The 17388-nt window shown below is 44.4% G+C and overlaps 1 pseudogene; it reads left to right on the forward strand.

Annotated features, from left to right (window-relative positions):
• LOC132874208 (nuclear ubiquitous casein and cyclin-dependent kinase substrate 1-like) overlaps positions 1-11100 on the forward strand; it is a 13607-nt pseudogene extending 2507 nt beyond the window's left edge.
• Positions 11101-17388: the final 6288 nt, after the last annotated feature.

Genomic DNA, 17388 nt, shown 5'->3' on the forward strand with positions numbered 1-17388 from the left:
CATGACAAAAATCTCTATATGTCACTTGTGAGGAAACTGATGAATTGTTTTGAGAAATTTGGGTACTGTTTGTTTGTGAATGTGTTAATATAATAAGAAGAACATCACACATTGCCTTGAAGATATGAAGTTTATCTTCTCATGTTGAAAAACTCACATTTTTCAAATGAAATACATAGTGGATCTGAGTGATATTTAAACAAGCGTTGCCAGGCAAAGCAAACCTCGCCCGGCAGTCTGGCCTATTCACCTTACAAGATGAATCCGTGACAGTCAGGTTGACATTTCAAGGTCACTCAAGGTCAACATTCATGGTGCTACTGTAAATGAAAGTCCATATGGGACTATCTATATGCTGATGGTAATATTTCTCAATCATCAGCTGTCAGGTTATAGTCCTACGAAAATCCATGACCTTAAGAAGAAGAAGAATTTTATTCATCAAACGCTTGTGAAATTCCTCTCTGCATTTAACCCATCTGCTATGACATCACGGACTGGGATGTGCTGCTTAGCCCACACTGTGAGGACATAGAGGGGCTGACACACTGTCTGACGGATTACCTCAACTTCTGTGCAGACATGGTCTCCCCTGCTAAGACTGTACGGTGTTACCCTAATAACAAGCCATGGGTAACACAGGAAGTCAAAGCTGTCCTCAACAGGGAGAAGGCCACCTTCAGGAGCAGGGACAGGGAGGCAATGAAAGCAGCACAGCAGGAGGTGAAACGCTGCATGAGGGAAGCTAAGGACAGCTACAGGAGAAAGGTGGAGCAGAAGCTGAAGGAGAACAGCATGAGGGAGGTCTGGGAAGGTGTGAAAACCATCACAGGCCACAATACAAAGACCAGAGTCGTTGAGGGGACAGTGGAGAGGGCGAATGAGTTGAATGACTTCTTCAATCGGTTCAACCAGCCCACATCCCCCCCCCACCCTCTCCCTCACTGCAGCCATCTCTCCTTCTTCCCTCAACACACCTCCCCCCAGTCATCACAGCAGCCCCCTCCTCCCCCTCCTCCCCCACCTCAACACAGACTCCTCCATGCATTACTGCAGACCAGGTCAGAGGTCAACTGAGGAAGCTTCACCCCAGGAAAGCAGCAGGCCCGGACAAGGTGTGTCCCCGACTACTGAAGACCTGCGCTGCTGAACTGGGTGAACCACTCCAACGCATCTTCAACCTCAGTCTGCAGCTGGGGAGAGTGCCCACCCTCTGGAAGACATCATGTATCATTCCAGTTCCCAAAAAGAATTGGCCCAGCGAGCTGAACGACTTCCGACCGGTGGCACTCACTTCACATCTGATGAAGATGTTGGAGCGGCTCTTCCTCAGTCTCCTCAGACCCCAGGTACAACATGCCCAGGACTGTCTGCAGTTTGCGTACCGGGCAGGTGTTGGTGTGGAAGACGGCATCCTCTACCTGCTACACCAAGCCCACTTGCATCTGGATAAGGGAAATGGCACACTGAGGATCCTCTTCTTGGACTTCTCGAGTGCCTTCAACACCATCCAGCCCCGATTGCTTCAGGACAAACTGAACAGGGTGCAAGTGGACCCCTGCCTGGTCACCTGGATCTCCAGCTACCTCACTGGCAGGCTGCAGTATGTCAGGCTGAAGGACATCACATCTGACACTGTGATTAGCAGCACCAGCTGCAGCATGCTGGCCCCTCTTCTCTTCACCCTGTACACCATGGACTTCTGCTACAACTCAGAGCTGTGTCACATTCAGAAGTTTGCCGATGACACAGCCGTCATTGGGTGTATCAGTGACGACAGAGAGGAGGAGTATAGGAGCCTGGTGAGGGACTTTGCTGTGTGGTGCAACAGGAACCATCTGCAGCTCAACACCTCGAAGACCAAGGAGCTGGTCATTGACTTTGGGAGGTCCAGACCAAGGTCATGACCAGTTCTGATCAAGGGAGTCGAGGTGGAGGCTGTGGATTCCTACAAGTACCTCAGGCTGTGGCTGGACAGCAAGCTGGACTGGACTTGCAACACCAATCACTTATACAGGAAGGGACAGAGCAGGCTATACTTCCTTAGGAGGCTGTGGTCCTTTAACATCTGCAGGAAACTCCTGTTCTATCAGTCTGTGGTTGCCAGTGTCCTGTTTTACACCGTGATGTGCTGGGGGGGCAGCACATCCAAGAAGGACACATCCAAGCTGGACAAACTAATCAGGTGGGTCAGCTCTGTGGTCGGCATGAAGCTGGACTATCTGGTGACAGTGGCAGAGAAGAGGCCTATGGACAAACTATTGAACATCATGGACGATGCCAGTCACCCTCTGTACACTGTCATCAGCAGCCAGAGGAGCCTGTTCAGTGACAGAATGCTCCTTCCCAAGTGCAGGACGAACAGACTTAAAAACTCTTTTTTCCCTCATGCCATCAGACTGTACAACTCCTCTCTGGGAGGGAGGAGAGGTAACAGGAGGACAGAGGACGGGAAGGAGCAGTAGTCTAGCGTAACAATAAGCAATACAGGACAATGTGCAATATAAAGTGCAATATCTCTCCTGCTGCCCCTTTCCCCTTTTTTCCCTCCTCTCTTTCCCCTTCTTCCTCTCTTCCCCATATCTTATTCTTTTTATATTTGTATATGTAAATACTTAATTTATTTTAATTTATTTAGAAGTTTTTCTCTATTTCTTTTCTCTGTTTATCTGTAATGATGATGCTGGAATCTTAATTTCCCTGAGGGAACCCTCCCAAAGGGATCAATAAAGTTTTATCTAATCTAATCTGAAGCAGTGAACATACACATGCACACACATGTGAGCAATGAGCACACACACATACCCAGAGCAGTGGGCAGCCATGCTAACAGTGCCTGGGGAGCAGTTGGGAGTTAGGTGCCTCGCTCAAGGGCACCTCAGCCCAAGGCCATCCCATATTAACCTAACCATGTGTCTTTGAACGGTGGGGGAAAATGGAGCACCTGGAGAAAACCCATGCAGACACGGGGAGAACATGCAAACTCCACACAGAAAGGCCCCTGTTGGCCACTGGGCTCGAACCCAGAACCTTCTTGCTGTGAGGCGACCGTGCTAACCACTACACCACCGTGCCACCCACATGTTTGACATTTCAAAGTCATTCAAGGTCAAAGGTCATGGTGGCAACTGAAAGCCCATCTGGGACTTCTTATATGTTTATAATGGTAAATATCTGTCTATCATTAACTATTTTAAAGTTATGAGCCTCTGAAAACCTGTGACCTTGAGTTTGACCTTTCAAGGTCACTCATGGTCAAAGGTCATGGTGCCAAATGAGAGCTCATATATGACTTTCTATATGTCAATAATATTAAGTATCTCTCTATCTTGAACTGTTTCACAGTTATGAGCCTCTGAAAACCTGTGACTTTGACCACTGACATTTGACCCCCAACTGCTCAGAAAACTATGAGAGATACCTCATCATGTAGCATATGAATGGAAGCAGAATTGAAAGATGAACATTTTGGATTTGGTTTGAAGTAAATATGAATATGAAGGAAGATATCGTGAAAAAAAACCCGATTTTGATCTTTTTGGTCACCATGACCTTGATCTTGATCGGATGACCCTCGAAATGTTGGAGGTTCTATTTGAGACCAATACCCATCTATCCTGAAAGTTTCATGAAGATTGAGCCAGCCGTTTTCTCATAATGTTGCTGTAAGGTAACAAAAAAAACAAAGAAACCCCACTGAAAACAATACCTTGCCCCGCTTACTCCATAGCAGGTGAGGTAATAATATTGGCTGGCGTTGATTGGTATATCAGATATATTCCATTCAGCTAGCATGATACTGAACTCATCTTCTACTCGTTCAGTATCACGCTAGCTGAATATATATGACATACCACAAAAAAGCCAGCCAATATTATTATTATTATTATTATTATTATTATGCTACATGCACACTCTCTTTTCTAGTTTTTTTATGTCTGTTGGTATGTTTTTCTCTTATAAACAGAGGGGAATCATCAGGGCCTTCTTGGCCTTCAGAGAAGACCCAAACGTATCAGCATTTCAAATGTTATATTAAATTTCTTCCATCCATCCATTATCTGTAACCGCTTATCCTGTGCAGGGTCACAGGCAAGCTGGAGCCTATATTTAACCCTTTGGTGACTGACCCCTTGAAAATGGTTCCTCCAGGAACCATGACGTTTCAGTTGTCAAGACAACGGAAAAACTAAAATACAAATACAAGAGCATTTTGTTTTGTGCACAAGAGCATTGTGACGTATCTTTCTGTTTTTGTATTTTAGTTTTTCCGTTGTTTTGACAACTGAAACGTCATCGTTCCTGGAGGAACCATTTTCAAGGGGTCAGTCACCAAAGGGTTATTAATTTCTTTCTTTCTTTAATTGCTTTCATTTTTTCATAATTTCATTTTAATTATTCTCTTCTAATTCTAATTTGGCCTCATTTTCTATCAAATTTGCTTCAGAGATGAAAGGGTTACTGTCCTGCAAACATTAAAATAGAGTTATCCAATTAGATTTTTTTGTTTGTTGTCTCTAGGCTGGCGGCATGGTGGTGTAGTGGTTAGCACTGTTGCTTCACAGCAAGAAGGTTCTGGGTTTGAACCCAGTGGTTGACGGGGGCCTTTCTGTGTGGAGTTTACACGTTCTCCCCATGTTTGCGTGGGTTTCCTCTGGGTGCTCTGGTTTCCTCGACAGTCCAAAGACATGCAGGTTAGGCTAACTGGTGGTTCTAAATTGACCAAAGGTGTGAATGGTTGTTTGTCTCTATGTGTCATCCCTGCGATGATCTGGTGATTTGTCCAGGGTGTACCCTGCCTCTTGCCCATAGTCAGCTGGGATAGGCTCCAGCCTTCCCGCAACCCTGCACAGGATAAGTGGTTACTGATTATGGATGGATCGATGTCTCTCGGCTGAGAAGAGTTTAGAGCTGGCTCACTCATTGGTTAGGACTTCATCACTGGGACAGAAGGCCATGTCAGTTTATGTTGATGTAGGAAGTGACAGATGAATTAACCAATCAGATTTTGAGTTATAGTGGAAGGGACGAAAAATTTATCACCCTAGGCATTCTCAAAGGCCAACACAAGCTTAACTGCAAATTGGCACTGTCAGCACAGCGGTGAAGTAACCTTCTAGCCAGTGTAGCGTTCATCGTAGTATTAGCGAATGCTAATAAAGTGGTCAAGCCAGTGCTATCGAGAGCAAGTAGCACAGGCTAACGACCAAGAAACTAAGATTTCTGTCTCCAGACTCTTCTTCCATGCACACTCGCCACAGTATTTTTCACTCATACTTAAATATTAATTCTCATCTCATCTCATTATCTCTAGCCGCTTTATCCTTCTACAGGGTCGCAGGCAAGCTGGAGCCTATCCCAACTGACTACGGGCGAAAGGCGGGGTACACCCTGGACAAGTCGCCAGGTCATCACAGGGCTGACACATAGACACAGACAACCATTCACACTCACATTCACACCTACGGTCAATTTAGAGTCACCAGTTAACCTAACCTGCATGCCTTTGGACTGTGGGGGAAACCGGAGCACCCGGAGGAAACCCACGCAGACACGGGGAGAACATGTAAACTCCACACAGAAAGGCCCTCGCCGGCCCCAGGGCTCGAACCCAGGACCTTCTTGCTGTGAGGCGACAGCGCTAACCACTACACCACCGTGCCGCCCTAAGTATTAATTTCCTTATGTAATTTATTTAATTACTTTTAAAACCAATATCCACAGCTACACACAATGGAGCGACCTGGCACCCTACCATAAATCCCTTGCAAAACCCTTTGCCCTGCTGCTGTTTTGGTGTGTCTGGCTAAGTTTTGGCTGAGCTAAAGTCCCAGCTCTAATTGTAATGGTTCACCACTGCTTGTAAATATGCATGAAGAATATCAAATGAAGTTTTGGTAGCCTTTCGAGTGTTCAACACATCTTTCTCTTTCCCAGTGAACAAAGACTACTGTGCATGCACACCAGAGAACTTTCTCATTGAATATTTGCATCAGTTCCGACGTGTGATGTCATGTCTTGACAACCATGCAATATCGTAAACCATATTCAATGCTCATTCTCCACTGGGTAGAGTGGCATAATACACGTAGGATAAGCGATATGCTAACAATATTGCATGCTGTCACACTCCACCCGATCCGCTTCTGAGTTTGCGGAGCTTCCACGTCAGCTCCGATCCGGATCCGGGACGGGAATTCCATCCTGCCTGCTTCCCCGTTCAACAAGCGCTCACCTGCATTCACTTCCGGATTACCACCGCTGCCTTTTTAAATGCCGTTCTCAGCCACAGACAGTGCTAGAACGTCTCGTATGTAGACTCTAGCCTTTTTTTTTTGTGTGCCTCGAAAGTTTTTCATGGTTTTTCCTCCAAGTGGATTTCCAAGTCAGGTTTCACGTTTTTTTTTATACCTGGACTATTTTATATATATTATTGTTTTCATAATCAAGTTTGTTTACATTTTTGCCACGCCTCTTTCTGGATTAAACCTACTACGCTTCTTGGATTACTGTCTGTGGGCGTGTTCTGCTTTTGGGTCCTAATTCACACCACGGCCAGTAACCCTAAGAGCATGCTATCAAACCAAATAAATGAAACCCACTAGAAGGGAATATAATACATGTTTTAATTCCAGCGAAAAAGTATGAATCATAATTTGATTAGATTTTGATGCAAATACGGATATGTATGTGGATCCAGGATTTTTTTTTTTGCCTGTTTCCAACATAACTCAAAAAGTAGTGAACAGATTTTGATTAAATTTGGTGTACAGCTTTAGTATTATCCTATCTTCATGTGCCTTGATTTCAGAATTACTTTATTAATCCCTGGAGGGAAATTCAAATTTGCTACCAAGCTCCTGAATCAGAGAAGAAGTGAACATGTCTAAAAATAGAAGAGAAAATCATCTGAAAAAAAGAATAAATAAAATAAATTTAAATAAGTTCAATAACTTAAGTAAAAGCAAAATGAAGTGATTTTATATACAATGATTCCTGTATACATATATTGCACCTGAGTTAAGGATACCGCATACATGGTAAGACAGTGTACCACAGTTATACAGTGGCATTGTACAGCTTGACTGCAACAGGTAGGAATGATTTCCTGTATCTCTCAGTTGTGCAGCCTGGAAGAGTCAGCCGTTTACTGAACGTGCTCCTGTGGCTGATCAGCTCCTCATGTAGAGAGTGGGAAGGATAGTCTAAGATTGTTTGTTTGTTTTTATTTTGGACAGTGTCCTCCAACACCACTGTCAGAGAGTCCAGTTCCACGCCTACAACATGGCCGGCCTTCCTGATGATCTTATTGAGTCTGTTAGTGTCCTTCACCTTCAAGCCACTGCCCCAGCAGACGACAGCGTACAGGATGGCACTGGCCACCACAGACTCATAGAACATCCGCAGCATCATACGGCAGATGTTGAAGGACCTCAGCCGTCTCAGAAAATAGAGACAGCTCTGGCCCTTTTTGTATACCATGTCCACGTTTTTGGACCAGTCCAGTTTATTATCCAAGTACAACCCCAGGTACTTATATTCCTCCACCACATCCACATTGACCCCTTGGATGTTAACAGGGTTCACCGGAGCCCTGATTCTCTTCAGATCAACCACCAGTTCTTTCGTCTTTGTCATGTTGAGCTGTAGGTGGTTCTTCCTGCTCCATGTGACAGAGTTGTCCACCACCATCCTGTACTCGCTCTCATCACCACCAGTAATACGTCCAACCACTGCAGAGTCACCAGAAAATTTCTGGAGGTGGCAGGTCTCCGTGCAGTAGTTGAAATAAGTGGTGTAGAGAGTGAAAAGGAAAGGAGAAAGGACAGTCCCTTGCAGAGCCCCGGTGTTGCTGATCACTCTGTCTGACACACAGCACTGCAAGCACACTTACTGTGGTCTGCCAGTCAAATAGTCTACAATCCAGGACACCAGTGGGGCATCCACCTGCATCGCTGTCAACTTCTCACCCAGCAGAGCCAGCCGGATGGTGTCAAAAGCACTGGAGAAATCAAAAAACGTGATCCTCACAGTGCTGGCCGGCTTGTCCAGGTGGCCGTAGACTTTGTTGAGCAGGTAGATTATTGAGTCCTCTGCTCCAAGACGGGGCTGGTAGGCGAACTGAAGGGGGTCAAGAAGTGGTTGGACCATAGGCCAGATCTGCTCCAGGATGAGTCTCTCAAGGGTCTTCATGATGTGTGACGTCAATGCCACGGGCCTGTAGTCTTTGAGGTCACTGGGACGCGGCTTCTTCGGTACAGGGACGAGGCATGATGTCTTTCACAGCATGGGGACCCTCTGAAGACCCAAGCTCATGTTGAAGACATGCTGAAGTACTCCACTTAGCTGGAGGGCACAGGTCTTCAGGGCCCTGGGGCTAACATCATCTGGGCCTGCTGATTTTCCTGCAAGGAGTCTCTTCAGCTGTCTTCTCACTTGCTCCTCGCTGATGATCAGTGTGGAGGTGACGGGTGGGGGAGGGATGAAGGTGTTTCTTGGGGGGGGTGCTCAGCCAGGGGGTCTGTTGAGGAGGTGCAAGCAATGGGAAGAAGAGGCGGGGGAGGGGAGAGAATGTGAAGCGTGTGGTTGTAGCCATCCTGCAGAAGAGTGGTGGTGGTAGGTTGGGATCATGCCATCGAATCTGTTGAAGTAAAGATTCAGCTTATTCGCCCTTTCCACATTGCCATCTGTGGCAGTGGGGGCGTGGTCAAGCATCGGTCTGTGACCGGAGGGCGGAGTCAGGGAAGGTAAGTGGCGGAATCACTACACCTGATGTGAATTAACCTGTGTTTGTGTGTCTTCCCAGCAACCGCGCCCTATTTAAGGAAGAGAGCGAGAGCAGAGCGGGCTCTCTCCCCGACCAGAACACGTGTGTGTGGTGTGTGTGTGTGTGTTTCTGAGTAAATGTGTAGAAGCTGAAAAGCTGACAATAAAAGAGTTATTGAGAACTCAGTACTGGCCTGCCGTGCTTCTGTGCTCCACCCACCTAGAACATTTGCTACAGTGGTGCCGAAACCCGGGACGGAGCGCAGGAGAGAACAGCCCCATGGAGTCCTCCCCCTTCAAGGACCTGGTCCATGCCCTTGCCACAGCCCAACAGAGCCAGCACCAGGCACTGGTCGCCCTCCAGGAAGAACAGGAGCGAAGGTTCGAGGCCCTGGTGCTGGCGCAGCAGGAAGATCGACGGGCATTCTGGCACCTACTCGCGTCGGCGGGGTCCACCAGCTTCACCGCCGCGGGCCCTTCCCACCTCACCCTGATGAAGATAGGTCCGCACGACGACCCCGAGGCCTTCCTCACTCTCTTTGAACAGACAGCAGAGGCGTGGGGTTGGCCGGTGGAACAGCGCGGCGTGCCATCTCCCCCTGCTCACAGGCGAGGTGCAGCTGGCCGCGCCACAGCTCCCTGCCTAAAGCCGGCTGGTCTACGCGGACCTCCGCAGGGCCGTCCTCCAGCGCGTGGGTCGCACTCCGGAGCAGCAGCGGCAGCGCTTCCGCGTGCTGCGCCTGGAGGAGGTCGGCTGGCCGTTCGCGTTTGGCCAGCAACTCCGGGACGCCTGCCGCCGGTGGTTGAGGGCCGACAGCTGCGACGCCGAGGAGATCATCGATCTGGTGGCGCTGGAGCAGTTCATCGCTCGACTTCCAGAGGGGACCGCGGAGTGGGTCCAGTGCCATCGCCCGGCGTCACTGGATCAGGCCATTGAGCTGGCGGAGGACCATATGGCGGCCGTTCCAACGGCAGGACAGTGTGTCTCCCCTTCTCCCCTCCCCTCTCCCTCTCTCTCTCCTTCTGTTCCTCTCCCTAACCCCATTCCCCCACCGCAGAGGAGGGGGCCGGCTCCACCCCAGCCGGCCTGCCTCAACCGCAGTGTCCTACCGTTTCCTACTTCCGTGTCTGTGTCTTCCCCCCCTCAGGTGAGTGAGCTCCGGAACACCAGTGCAGAGAGAGAGCCCGGGCCGGTGTGCTGGTGCCACGGGGAGCCGGGGCACCTCCAGCATCAGTGTTCGGCGATGGAGGTGGGCGCGGTGGTTCGGATCCCCGATGCGCCAGGAGCCGCCCTCGATCGGGCCGGAGCGTATCATATACTGGTGAGTATCCAAGGGGATACATATCAGGCGTTGGTGGATTCTGGTTGCAATCAGACCTCAATTCACCAAAGCCTGGTGCAAGATGAGGTATTGGGGGGAGCACAATTGGTGAAGGTGTTGTGTGTGCACGGGGATGTTCACAGCTACCCTTTAGTGTTGGTCCACATTTTCTTCAGAGGGGGAGGAAGAAGAAGAGGAAGATGACAGTGATGTTTATACAGAAGAAGATTAAGGCAGCGATGAAGATTTTATGGTGGAAGACGATGACAATGACAGCGATTATGGGTGGCCCAAGAGGAGGAACTCAAAAGTCAGCAGGTGGAGCAAAGACAAAAAGTCCCCAAAATCCAGAATAAGAACTTCAGTGAGCAGGGGGACAAAAAAGAAGACAGGAAAGCATCAGACCAAGGCAAAGAGGGTCATATCAAAAAAGTCATCCCTAAAGATGAGGACGAAGACATCGAGAACCCCAGGGAGGGAGAAGAGGAGGAGGAAGAGGAGAAGGATGGGCAGGACAAGAAGAAAGGCGAGAAGAAAAAATCCCCCCCAGTCGAGAAGGCTGAAGAGAGCGCCGGAGAAGGGGAAGACAACGATGGCGAGGAGAAAGAGGGGTGAGAGAGTGAGAAGGAGAAAGAGGAAAAGGACGATGCCTCCGAGGAGGATGCTCCATCAGGTGAAGACTGATTGTCTTCTTTCTGATGGCAGAAAATTGTTTTACCCGTTTTTGTCTTTTCTTATTGTGGAACAGTGGAGTTTACTTTCCACACTGTTCCAGGTGTTTTGGATGTTTGTTTATTTCTTTCATCCTGTAAATACAACATTTCAGATGAACTCTCTGTGAAGTATCATCCACACTATTTGCAAACAGTATCACTGAAGTACACGCACCACTTTCTCTATATCCAGCTTATGGTAATCTGTATTAATATTGAGCATTGCTTGATGACCTTTTTGCTAATTTAATCCTTATTCAGTTACAAATTAGAGAGTGGTGGAACTTTTCTCGCACAGTCAAGATATAATTGATCGTGCTCACTGATGAACATTTTATGAACAGATTTGTTTTGTTAAAGCTCCAACATTGAACCCACTCAGAAACACACACACGCCACACACACGTGTTCTGGTCAGGGAGAGAGCCCGCTCTGCTCTCGCTCTCTTCCTTAAATAGGGTGCGGCTGCTGGGAAGACACATAAACACAGGCTAATTCACATCAGGTGTAGTGATTCCGCCACTTACCTTCCCTGACTCCACCCTCCAGTCACAGACCGACGCTTGACCACACCCCCACTGCCACACCATCCATGCCTTCACTGTTGGTTGGCTTGTAACCAGTGATGGTCTTCATTCCACTCCACACCTCTCTCATGTTGTTCTGTTGGAGTTTCCACTCCAACTTCCTCCTGTACTTTTCCTTGGCCTCCCTGATCATTGCTGTCAGTTCACGCTGTACTCCTCGCACCTCCTCCTTGTTGCCGGCTCTGAAAGCCCTCTTCTTCTCATTTAAGAGGGCTTTGATGTCCTTCATTACCCACGGCTTGTTGTTGGGGTAACAGCTGATAGTCATAGCTGGGACAATGGTGTCCACACAGAAGATGCACTCTGTGAGCCCATCAATGTCATCTCCATGGGGCTCACACAGTGTCTGCCAGTCTGTCACCTCGAAGCATCCCTGCATTTTGATGTTGATAATATGTGGTTTGGCAGAGGTATGCATTCTACCATGTGCCCTTCTAGTTTTCTAATTGCTTATGCCTCAAAAGTATAGAAACTGGCGATTAATCCCCCTCACACTTTACGTTTGTGATCAGGACACCGGTATTTTAAAATTTTGCTATTTTCATTTGAGAAAACAGATTATTTATGATTGTATCATAAATCACTTTCATGAAGCAGCCTCCAAATATAGTCTCCTTGCCAACGTCATTCAAAGTTCAGGATATTGGGGTGGAAGCGCTTGCCTTGCTCTTCTGAGTACACTCCCATGTTTGCCTTGTATTTATAAAGATGAGCATCAAGGTTATGGACTCTGACAGACATTCTGTGGCCCATTGTGCTGTAGTTCTTCAGGTCTCAACCAGTTCCACATAGTTTTTGCTTTGTGATTGCTCTGGAAACCTTGAACCACTGCAACTAAGCTGTTCCAGGCTTCTTTCTCCTTCCTAGTGAACTTCTTGGGGAATTCCTTGCACTCCAGGATCTTTATCTGTGATCCGGTAAAGACACTAGCTTTCACTTTTGCCTCAGACAGCTTAGGAAAGAAGACTTGAAGGCTGCAGACTCCTTATCTAGAATTGTAACAAATTATTTCATAAGCCTCAATTTGATGTGCAGCTGTGGCATCAGCACTTTCTGCGGGTCCACCAATGGCTCAGCGTGTTTAGGTTCCTTTATACCAAAACAGTTTTCCAATGATTACAAATTTTGACTGATTAAGGAACAATATGTTGTATATTTATCAATTTCATTCATTAATTCATCTCCATTAATGAATATATCCTGCTCAAGGTCATGGTGCATTCTGAGGCTATTATTGGAACACTGTGGATGAGGTAGGAATACACCCTGAATGAAACACCAGTCACTCATACAGTAGGTCACCATGCGCGCACACACACACACACACACACACACACACGTAAAGCCCTCCAGTTTTTTATCTTGATCTCGATAATTGAGTTTTACAGTGTCAATGTTATAAGGTTTCACAAACATTTTACTTCAACCCAACAGTACAAGTCAAAAGTTTCAACACACCTTCTAATTCAATATCTCATCTCATCTCATTATCTCTAGCCGCTTTATCCTTCTACAGGGTCGCAGGCAAGCTGGAGCCTATCCCAGCTGACTACGGGCGAAAGGCGGGGTACACCCTGGACAAGTCGCCAGGTCATCACAGGGCTGACACATAGACACAGACAACCATTCACACTCACATTCACACCTACGGTCAATTTAGAGTCACCAGTTAACCTAACCTGCATGTCTTTGGACTGTGGGGGAAACCGGAGCACCCGGAGGAAACCCACGCGGACACGGGGAGAACATGCAAACTCCACACAGAAAGGCCCTCGCCGGCCCCAGAGCTCGAACCCAGGACCTTCTTGCTGTGAGGCGACAGCGCTAACCACTACACCACCGTGCCGCCACAAAGCACACCTGTTAATTGAAAAGCATTCCAGGTGACTAGCTCATGAAGGTGGTTAAGATAATGCCAATACTCTGTAAAGTGTCATCAAGGTCAACGCTGGCTATTTTGAAGAATCTAAAATATGAAACATTTGTTGGTTTGGGGGGTGGGGTTTAAACACTTTTTTTGTGTACCACATCATTCTATATACAACCCCAGTTCCAAAAAAAGTTGGGACACTGTGTAAAACATAAATAAATACAGAATGTGAAGATTTGCAAATCATGGAAACTCTATATTTTATTGAAAATAGTACAAGGACAACATATCAAATGTGGAAACTGAGAAATTTAACTGTTTTTTGAAAATTGTATGCTCATTTTGAATTTGATTTCAGCAATACATTTCAAAAAAAAGTTGAGACATGTTTATGACTGTGTTGCATCAGCTCAACTTTTAGCAACACTCTGTGAACGTTTGGGAACTGAGGAGACCAATTACTGTAGTTTTGAAAGAGAAATGTTATGTTGAAAATAGTAAAAATGACCATTGATTGTATCGTTAAACCACTATGTTATGTTTACAATCTTTCATTTAAAACTGGTGTTTTTCTGCATAGGATGAAAATGGCAAAGGTCATACCACTTTTTAAAGCAGGAGACAAACACAACTTTAATAATTACAGACCAGTATCATTACTTTCACAATTTTCAAAAGTGCTAGAAAAATTGTTTGTTCAAAAATTAGATAGTTTTATCGAAAATAATGACTTATTGAGTGAGAGTCAATATGGTTTTAGGACAAAACGGTCTACAGCTCTAGCAATAATGAATATAATAGAAGAAATCACGACAGCTATTGACAAAAATAAATATACACTAGGGGTATTCATTGATTTAAAGAAAGCATTCGATACAATAGATCATTCTATTTTAATTTCAAAGTTGAATGCATATGGTGTGAGAGGAGTTGTCCTTAACTGGTTAACCAGCCATTTACAGAACAGACAACAATATGTGCATTTTGCTGGTAATACTTCAGAATGTTTAACAATTGAATGTGGAGTTCCACAAGGTTGTGTTTTGGGGCCTAAACTCTATTTTATATATAAATGACATTTGTGAAGTCTCAAATTTATTCAAGTTTGTCTTGTTTGCAGATGACACAAATTTATTTTGTTCTAGAGATAATTTAAAATCATTATCTGAAAGTATTGAAAATGAAATGGTTAAACTTTTCATCAAACCAAGACTTATCAATAAATGTGGAAAAAAAACCAATTTATGTTTTTTGCAAATAAAAGAAAGGATGAAGTTTCATTATCTATTAATGGAGTTAACATTGAGAAAGTATCTGAGTTTAGGTTTCTAGGAGTTATAATGGATGAAAAATTGACATGGAAATCTCATATACGAGATCGTATCATATGTTAAACAAAAGGTGTCAAGAATATTTTTATTTTGAACAAAGTTAAGTATGTTTTGGATTGTAAAACAATGAGAATGCTGTACTGTTTACTTATATTGCCTTATTTTAGTTATTGTGTAGAAGTGTGGGGTAACACATACATAAGCAATATAATGCCATTGGTTTTAATGCAGAAAAGAGCAATTCGAATAATTCACAAAGTTGAGTTTAGAGAACATACTGTACCAATATATTATTAAGTCAGGGTTATTGACATTTAAAGAGATTATCGAACTGCAGACATTATTAGTAATGTTTAAAGCCAAGAACAGAATATTGCCAGAGAACATGCAGAAGTTGTTTGTGTTTACCTCAGAAGATAAAAATCATAGAAGGAGATTTGATTTTAAGCATCAAGTTGCTTGCACCACTTTAAAACAATGTGTATTTCTGTTGTTGGTGTAAAACTTTGGAATTCTCAACAGAATGATTTAAAGTGTTGCACAGATATTTTTCAGTTTAAAAACATGTATAAAGAGAGACAAATGAGACAATATGCAAATGAAATTTAACTGGATGTTAATTTTATGAGCTCATAAAATTTGATTTTTATGGGTTATTTTTTGTTTTATGTTGTTGGCATCGAATGTAGATGATCATTTTTATTGTTTTGAGCTTATAAATTTTTGTTTTTATTTGTTATTTCTTTCCTGTAAGTTGTTGGCATATGTAGCTGATGGTGTAGGTAACTGATATGCGGTGTAGGTAATTGGAATTTACAGACCATCTAAGATTCTTTGTTTTACTAAGGGGCAGACAAAAATAAGAATTATATTCTTCTTGCTGCTCGTTTCCAATCATGAAAATAGTTACTTTGATCTATGTATCTTGAATTATGTTCTAATTCAATATTGTATATTGTGCATTTTCGGTGGTGTAGTGGTTGGCGTTGTCGCCTCACAGCAAGAAGGTCCGGGTTTGAGCCCCATGGCCGGCGAGGGCCTTTCTGTGCGGAGTTTGCATGTTCTCCCCGTGTCCGCGTGGGTTTCCTCCAGGTGCTCCGGTTTCCCCCACAGTCCAAAGACATGCAGGTTAGGTTAACTGGTGACTCTAAATTGACCGTAGGTGTGAATGTGAGTGTGAATGGTTGTCTGTGTCTATGTGTCAGCCCTGTGATGACCTGGCGACTTGTCCAGGGTGTACCCCGCCTTTTGCCCGTCGTCGGCTGGGATAGGCTCCAGCTTGCCTGTGACCCTGTAGAACAGGATAAAGCGGCTAGAGATGATATGAGATATTGTGCATTTTCATGAAAGGAATGAATAAAAAAAATGTTGTCCCATTCTTGCCTGATATACAATTTCATTTGCTCAACAGTTTGGGGTCTCCTTTGTCATATTTTGTGCTTCATAGTGCGCCAAATGTTTTAAATGGGAGACAGGTCTGGACTGCAGGCAGGCCAGTTTAGCACCTGAACTCTTTTACTACTGAGCCATGCAATTTTAATATGTGCAGAAAGCGCTTTGGCATTGTCACTCATACAGTAGGTCACCATGCACGCATGCGCGCGCGCGCACGCACACACACACACACACACACACACGTAAAGCCCTCCAGTTTTTTATCTTGATCTCGATAATTGAGTTTTACAGTGTCAATGTTATAAGGTTTCACAAACATTTTACTTTAACCCAACAGTACAAGTCAAAAGTTTCAACACACCTTCTAATTCAATATATTTTCTTTATTTTTATTAATTAAAAGACACTTCATATCTTAAAGCAATGATGGACTGTCATTTCTTTTTACTTTGTTGAGCGATTCTTGACATAATGTGGATTACTACAGATGTGGAATGGGGCTATTTACTGTTTATTATTATTATTATTATTATTATTTGATCTCAAATGCTTTAAGAAAGCAAGAAATTGCACTAATTAACTTTTGACAAAGCACACCTGTTAATTGAAAAGCATTCCAGGTGACTAGCTCATGAAGGTGGTTAAGATTAGCACCTGAACTCTTTTACTACTGAGCCATGCAATTTTAATATGTGCAGAAAGCGCTTTGGCATTGTCTTGCTGAGAGAAGAAATGTTATTTTTATGTTATTTTACAGATTTGATGCTTTCAGTATTGTTGTACAATGTAGAAAAAAGTCAAAATACAGAAAAAACTATCAATCAGTTGGTGTGTCCAAACTTTTAACTGGTACTGCATGTCATAAAAGTAATATACCATGGCATGGCAGGCATCAAACATTCATGAGTTTATGTAGTAGCAGTGTCATGTTATCATTAATAGTAAGTGTCATGACAGTTGTCGTAATATTTGATGTCATGGCAGTTTGTGTCACATGCTACACTATCACATGCTGGTTCTACTTACCATTTACTTAATTACATTCAGCTTAATGATTGATGTTATGATGGGTATTGATTGATATCATGACACTTTATATCTTTTTCATAAAATGTTAGTTGTATCATGAAGTTAATAAAGTTAATGAGGTTTATGAAATTTTAAAAATAAATAAATAAAATAATGAAAGGCAGAGATAAAGAAGCTGACACAGGAGCTGTTATCTCTCATATACCATCAGTACAGAGGTTTAATGCATGTTTTAGCTCCTCATAACTGAAACTATCTCTCTCACTCACACATTAATGTACCATTATACAAACATTATGGTCACATCATGATGCAGTTGTCTCATTCCATTCTTGTTGCTGTTAATGAAAACGTTTCCTTGCACTACAGCCTATC

The sequence above is a fragment of the Neoarius graeffei genome, chromosome 26, assembly GCF_027579695.1.
Source record: "Neoarius graeffei isolate fNeoGra1 chromosome 26, fNeoGra1.pri, whole genome shotgun sequence".
Classification (NCBI taxonomy): Eukaryota; Metazoa; Chordata; class Actinopteri; order Siluriformes; family Ariidae; genus Neoarius; species Neoarius graeffei.